We start from the raw sequence: 8,412 nt of genomic DNA, 5'->3' as shown, positions 1-8,412 counted from the left end.
TCCGGGGCATTCTCACAGCATCTAAGGTACATTGAGAGTAAAGTGTCGCATTTACAACTTGAAAGAACTGAGCTATTTTATAACATTTGAGAAACTATTTTGGAGTACAGTATTGTGGATTTTAGTCGTTTGGTCTTGTGTTAAGTCTATATAAAAATACTATTTTTATAATGCAACCTGTGTGGTGTCCATTTGTAGTGTTGTCACTGTATTACTGTATGTGTTCATAAATGCTTTACACACTGCCTCTGAGATAAGCCTGCCTGCTCATGCCAAGCTACCAAGGGGGTGAGCAGGGGTTATTTTAGGAGTGTAGCCCCTTACCCTGACTAGATGCAAGGGTCCCTATTTGTCACTGGTACCTACCTGTGCCAACTAGAGACCCACAAATCTATCAATAGTCAAAGGTCATGGGGTGGAATGTAGTGCTAGAGGCACTCCTATGTTTTTAAACCAAGTGATGACCCTTGACTACCATTATTTCAATTGACTTTTGGTGTTTTACTTTATCTCAGTTTGAATGTATGACATAATTTTTCCAAAAACAACAATTGATGGACAGAATGCAGAACAATGTCATACATTCACCCCAGTACAGAGATCTGGGCCTAAATCCATCGTTTTTTTGCTCACCATGCCGTTCCAGTTTGAACCCAGCCATATGCAAATCAGTCTTGACCCTGTGCCTCATGGGAACAGTCCAGCCCGAACTGCCAAGCCAGGTCCTCCCTGGACTGGAAACAAGCATCCTAGGACCGGTTTCTGGCATTTCAGCCGTCTTCAGCCAGGCTTGCTTGATTTCCATTGGCATGGAGAGCAAGGGACCCACGTCTGGGCATACCCTTCCCACTCGGGGTGACAAATGCAAAAACAACAATTGATGGACAGAATGCAGAACAATGTCATACATTCACCCCAGTACAGAGATCTGGGCCTAAATCCATCGTTTTTTTGCTCACCATGCCGTTCCAGTTTGAACCCAGCCATATGCAAATCAGTCTTGACCCTGTGCCTCATGGGAACAGTCCAGCCCGAACTGCCAAGCCAGGTCCTCCCTGGACTGCAGTTGTTTGTTGTAACGCTTTTCGCCCTAAGTGGGATGGGTATGCCCAGACGTGGGTCTCGTGCTCACTACGCCACTGGAGTCAAGCTATCCTGGCTGATGACGGCTGATAGCCAGAAACCGGTCCTAGGATGCTTGATTCCGGTCCAGGGAAGACATGGCTTGGCAGTTCGGGCTGGACTGTTCCCATGAGGCACAGGGTCAAGACTGATTTGCATATGGCCATGTCTGAACTGGGGTGGCGTAGTGGGCAAAAGAACGATGGATTTAACCCAGATCTCTTGACTGGGGGAGAATGTCTGCATTGTCAGCATTCCGTCCATCATTTGTTTGTTGTAACGCTTTTCGCCCTAAGTGGGATGGGTATGCCCAGACGTGGGTCTCGTGCTCACTACGCCACTGGAGTCAAGCTATCCTGGCTGATGACGGCTGATAGCCAGAAACCGGTCCTAGGATGCTTGATTCCGGTCCAGGAAAGACATGGCTTGGCAGTTCGGGCTGGACTGTTCCCATGAGGCACAGGGTCAAGACTGATTTGCATATGGCCATGTCTGAACTGGGGTGGCGTAGTGGGCAAAAGAACGATGGATTTAACCCAGATCTCTTGACTGGGGGAGAATGTCTGCATTGTCAGCATTCCGTCCATCATTTGTTTGTTGTAACGCTTTTCGCCCTAAGTGGGATGGGTATGCCCAGACGTGGGTCTCGTGCTCACTACGCCACTGGAGTCAATCTATCCTGGCTGATGACGGCTGATAGCCAGAAACCGGTCCTAGGATGCTTGATTCCGGTCCAGGGAAGACATGGCTTGGCAGTTCGGGCTGGACTGTTCCCATGAGGCACAGGGTCAAGACTGATTTGCATATGGCCATGTCTGAACTGGGGTGGCGTAGTGGGCAAAAGAACGATGGAGTTAACCCAGATCTCTTGACTGGGGGAGAATGTCTGCATTGTCAGCATTCCGTCCATCATTTGTTTGTTGTAACGCTTTTCGCCCTAAGTGGGATGGGTATGCCCAGACGTGGGTCTCGTGCTCACTACGCCACTGGAGTCAAGCTATCCTGGCTGATGACGGCTGATAGCCAGAAACCGGTCCTAGGATGCTTGATTCCGGTCCAGGGAAGACATGGCTTGGCAGTTCGGGCTGGACTGTTCCCATGAGGCACAGGGTCAAGACTGATTTGCATATGGCCATGTCTGAACTGGGGTGGCGTAGTGGGCAAAAGAACGATGGATTTAACCCAGATCTCTTGACTGGGGGAGAATGTCTGCATTGTCAGCATTCCGTCCATCATTTGTTTGTTGTAACGCTTTTCGCCCTCAGTGGGATGGGTATGCCCAGACGTGGGTCTCGTGCTCACTACGCCACTGGAGTCAAGCTATCCTGGCTGATGACGGCTGATAGCCAGAAACCGGTCCTAGGATGCTTGATTCCGGTCCAGGGAAGACATGGCTTGGCAGTTCGGGCTGGACTGTTCCCATGAGGCACAGGGTCAAGACTGATTTGCATATGGCCATGTCTGAACTGGGATGGCGTAGTGGGCAAAAGAACGATGGATTTAACCCAGATCTCTTGACTGGGGGAGAATGTCTGCATTGTCAGCATTCCGTCCATCATTTGTTTGTTGTAACGCATAATTTTTCCATGCACGTGCACATTTCCTTGCAGATTTCTTTTGTGTAATCTTGTAGTTTTACAGTGGGAGAGCTTTCAGAGTAGAACAGCCTTGCCAGGAACAGAGCGTGTGGAATGTGCATTTGAAAGCATGGGAGGGAGAGAGAGATGTGGAATGTACTTGGTCGTGAAGTGCAGTGTTATAAGCAGTGGTGCTCAAATGTGCATTATGTTGTACATTGGGAGATGAAGTGTGCAGTGCTACAGGCAGTAGTGTATACATGTGCATTGTGCTGTACATTGAGAAGTATTATGAAGTTCTTACTTTTGGCTTTGACATGCCCTCATGACATCTTGGATTCTGTCTCTGTCAGCTAGCTTGAGCTTTGCGCACAGGCAGTCCCCCAGATTACTCAAGTTGTTTAGGCTATTCACGTTCAAGGTTGTTTTGTTTTCTGTGCTTTTTGAGATTGTTGAATGTACTGCCACAGACTTTCGAAAGCTTCGTTAAGATAAAGGCTGGAACATGTGAAAGTGTTGTAGGGGTTCTGTACCGACACAAAACTATGCGCAGGAAGACAGGACCTCAGTGCATAGGGGTGCACCAACCTTCCACCTTAGTACCCAAAATCCCAAGACCGACTAGCTATAGTGTCTCATTGGAGACTTCTGATACATCACATAGCTCCCAATGATTAGACAACCCAGAACACAACACTCCCAACTCTCTCAGGAATCGCGGTAGCAAGACGTACTCTTTCGCTTTTTCACTCGTAGTTGTCCACAATAAGATTTGGCAGAGTCACTGTAATAGTTTAAAATGTTTATTTCAACTATCATGCTCTGTAATACAGTATACGAGCCACTATCACCAGCAAAATGCATAATTTCAAAATAATTAGTATGGTTAAAATTCCATTAAGCACAAAGGGTGGAAGTCATTTTATAAAGACAGTGGGAAAAGGACCATAAGACCTAACCACCCTCCCCTGCTAGTATGAAGTTTATTTTATGAAAGGGAAGATCTCTGGGGTTTGACAGCAGACCCCATACCTTAAAGCCTAGATGCAAGCTTTACATCATAGGAACAGCGTAGCTCTTCTCTCTGGAAAACAATCTCTCCAAGTGTATGTTGAAACTACATGCCTCCCCGTAATATCAAAGCATGAGCCTCCAACATTGGAGCTGTGTGTAACATGTTATGTCTAGGTTCTAAGGACTGATCAGAACACAATAACAAGGGACGTTGTTGTTCGACCTTGCACGTTGTGTTCAGACTAAGCGCCAAGAACTTCAACAAAGAACGTGAAAAGCAGACAGTTCTCATGTGAAAGGCATAAACAGAGTCTTGCAAAAATAGAGCCTTGTAGTAACGTGTGCAAAAGCAGCATCATGGCAGCAAAGCTCATGCTAACTTAGCAATGTTAACAATGACCCCAACGGCCATACAACACCTTCCCCCTGATGAGGCCTTAGTACAGAGGAAAAGGACGGAAAGAGATTTCGAAGTCAAGCAGACTAATAACGTATAATAAGTAGAAAGTTAAAAAAAAAACGAATTGCCCAAAAAAAAAAATGTTTTGTGTCTCAACAGTGGCGTTTTACGAAGCAGGCGGTGGCAAATCCATTAAAACATGCCAACTGAAGAAAGCGTTTGGCTCTAAAAGAGCATCTCTATCGTTCGTTGAAAAGAGGGATGCCATCCAATTAAGTAAATCAAAGGAACAAACGTGCTCCTCATAGGATTGTGGAAATGTGGATTTTCCTGGTCAGTTATGTCCCCTATCTTGGACCCCAACGGTTCTATGTGCATGTCACAAGTACATGTATGTTCCCTCCAGTTCCAGTTATGAAGACGCAAATACATGTGTGTCCACCGTCAACATGTCCTCTGTCAGATCCGCCATGAATATGTCGGATATTCCACTCCTAAATATGAAAGGCCACCGGCTTCATATAGGTTCACTTATGCCATTTTACAGTCCAAGGCAAGTAGGCCCTGATTCTGTCATCAAACTCCTTTTTGCCTTCTGCTTCTGAAAGCTCCAGTCTGAACCTGCATCTGTGACCATGAACTCTGTCTCATTCTCTGCGCAGCCCACGAAGCCTGACATCAGCCTATTCTCTGCCAAGAGCTGTATTTCACCTTCGAATTATCTGCTTCCCCCTCAGCCGATGCATTCCTGCCTAGTAGCTTAAGTAAACATTCCTCCAGTTACCAAGCAAAAGGCCCGGTTTTCTCTGCCCTCATGCAAGTAATTCATAGCCCTGTCACCATGGAATATTCCCATCCTCTCGCATTCAGTGTAGACACTTAGACGCTTGTACACACACGCACAGTCAGTATAGAATAGATTCTGTCCGAGAGTCCTTCTTTATGGATAACATAGTTCTTTAAACATAGGATGTTAGATATGATTTGGGATTAGGTTGATCTGACCCCCAGACTTTTCGTCTCCACATGTAGAGCTAATGTCAAGTTCCCTTCACCCCCTAGTTACACGTCAATTACACGTCATGCTGCTGCGCGCGCATCTATGACTTTCATTATCTTATAGATCCACCTATGCATGATATCATAACCAATCATGTGTCTTTTTACTCCTTGTAAACACCCATTTTCGGTTACGCAGGTACCACGTCAAGTTCCTTATCAATTATTACGCCTACTGTATTTGCTCCATTATAACGTATGTACTATAAAAGTTACTTCTTGTCAATAAAGTATGTACTTCACTTCCTGAACCCCGTGGTGATGGAACTTGAAGCATCCGATTATAATCGAGTATTGGAATAAAGCCCATTCAGAAACTCTAATACCACGGATTCTGCCTCTCATTTTACTGAGTTATTTTATTATGATTATGTATCAAATTCAGTCCCGGTAAAGGAATTTTTATTTACCACATGATGGCGCCCGAACAGGGACACTTTCTCATCTCACGCGCCGGCGGTGAGTTGTAGGCCCGGTCTCCTGCCACAGCTGGACGGACAATTACGCGTACCAGCAGGATTTCCTGTATCTCCCTCCGGTCAAGCGGGGGCGACTGAGACTACGATCAACACCCAGACGAGGCGGTGAGAAGTGCGAAGTATCCCGACCAGAGCCTAGCTGAGAGAGCAAGATCCGAGGTATATCGAGACCCACCAGTTCGAAGTCTAGCCCAGTTCCCGACGAGTCGAGTCGAGTCCAGTCCGGTTCAAGTTCAAGTTACTGAGGCCTTCCGTTTCCGAAGCTACCCGGTGAGTACCATTTCTGGGGAGGCATTTCTGACGTGCACATAGGTTGTGCCGGTCAAGACGGGTTTGGGTACACAAATCCGGTCTGCACTGTTTTAGCAGTGTATCTGTACTGTTTAGCAGTATATCAAGTATTCCGAAGTATCTAGTAAGTGTCAAGAATTAAGCATGGTGATTTAGTTATGCAGACGATCATCATTGTTGTTTCAGTTAAAAGTTTAATGTTTTAATGTTAAATGTGTTAAACGTCTTGCATATTGTGGTATGAATGGTTGTTCATTAGTGTGCTTTTTGTATTAAGTGTGTTCAAAATTAAGTATCGGATCAGTTGTCAATATGCCGCTCTTTTCGAAATTAAGACAGATCACTACTAGGAAAGGGGTACTTGAAGAAGCCGTCCCTATTCCTCCTAGGGATACTCCAGGGCACTTTATGTATCAGAAGCATGGCTTAGATGCCATATTATTTCTTGATTTATGGGTAGATTATACCAAGGGATTGCCGGAAAGTCAGAGGTGGCCCACAGCGGGAACCTGGGATGCAGAGTGCATCATGAAAGTCGAGGAAGAATTATGGAAAAGAAAAGTCAGACAGTCACAGAAAGACGCTGTTGAGTTATGGCGTAAAGAATCTCATAGACGTACAGAAAAAGCACGTAGACAGGAAGAGAAGAGTAAAGAAAGTTCAAATAAAGTTCAAGAAAATCTATTAATTGAGGAAGGTATCCGAGTGAAATCGGAACAAGTAGATAGACAAAGAAATGCCCTTATGAATGGTATGTATCCTCTTCTAGCCGAAGGATTACCAAAGGCTGCCCCAGAGATGCCAAAAGACTTGCCACCCCCATTATTTCCAATTAAGGTACATCCTAAAGGACATCCCAGAACCGCAGAAGATGTTTTTCTTTCCTCATAACTAGATGACGCAGCTCCCGAGTATGCTAACCCCGCACCACATAGACCGTCTGGCGGGGGGGTTCAACGTCAGGATCAGGTATCTGTCCCTGTGCAACAGCAAGTCCCGACACTAGCTTCGGCAAGCACATCTGTTTCCGCATCTGTCTCCACAGTCGATTCTACAGTGGTGTCCACACCTATAGTTGCTGTGTCACGTTCGACGAATCCTTTCACACCCGACGCCCCAGATGGGGCCACGGGAGGTGCTAGCAATACTTTTACGCCACCTAGAATAAATAAACTTGTTTTTCAAGAGTCAGCGCATTCACGTACACCAAAATTCGTAAGTGAACGTGCGCTTAAGGAACTTCTTATAGATTGTAGATATGACCCGGTGGTCGGTAAAGAGGACGAAATGGTCCTGGCATCATTACGTATCAGACGAGCCGCAGAGTATTTAGCGAGGTTACCAGGAATGACTGCGCATCTAGATAAAATATATCATTTTGTTCAAACAGGGCGAGATCCAGAATGTATTAACAGAGCTATGGAATTCCAGAAAGTAGAGATACAAGGGGAACTGCTACGTTTCCTCATAAACTGTGTGATCAGAAATCAAGACCGACCGGGGGTAGACCCGGATGCAATGCATATTCTTACAAAATGGAGCCAGAATATATCAGAAGGAAGACACGATAAGCAAAATTGTATAATAGCCATGTGCCGAAAGATCCGTAAAGAAATAGAACGGATACACGAAGAGAGATTAGAGACAGACGAGTTCGAACAAAGCGAGGAAGAAGGGTCAGGACCACCCGCAGGACAGTTGGACACCATAGCCTATGTAGGTAGAGGAAGATCTTGTCATAGGGATCAGACTAGATGTCATATTGACTCAATACGTCCGATATGTCCAGACAATAACAGGAATTTCCAAATACCTATAATTAATATAAGGTCTAACGAGCATTCGTTCCAAACTGCTGACAAACTACTCCGAGAACGAAGGGGTTATCATTTTCTCGATTCTATGGATGAACAAGATTTAGCCAGGGCAGCTGTCCACTGGGTGGACAGTCCCGGAAAATATAGTGATGCTACAGTAGTACGCACATTTTTGAATCTCACCCCAGATGAACAGAGGTTGGCTGGGATTTATATGATTCAACAACTCATTATACTATATCGGAGTCAGCATTCGGACCCTGGTCTGTTACCTGACATATTGACTGAATTGCTTACAAATAAATGGAGAGGTCCAGGTACTGAATTAATTAAAGAAATTCTAATATCAAGAAAACAGTATATTCTTTTTATATGCTCAGAGCATACCTCATTGCCCAGCAAGGAAAGAACAACGTATCACATGGATAGACAGAATCCCTTACGAGAAGTACACCCAATAAAAGGCGAGGGCGACGAGTTTAGGCGCGTATTTGTATATACGCCCATATCAAAAATAGAACTGTTAGAAATGAAGAAAGTGGTACCTAGTCATGACAAAGACCCAGCGGGTTTTCACCGAGAAATTAAAGACATGTTACTCATGGGAGAGTATACCTATCCCGACATTATGACGATATTAAAGGTATTGATGC

This window comes from Triturus cristatus, chromosome 6 (assembly GCF_964204655.1).
Source record: "Triturus cristatus chromosome 6, aTriCri1.1, whole genome shotgun sequence".
NCBI lineage: Eukaryota > Metazoa > Chordata > Amphibia > Caudata > Salamandridae > Triturus > Triturus cristatus.
The sequence above is the reverse complement of the archived record's forward strand: the minus strand, read 5'-3'. Positions refer to the sequence as shown.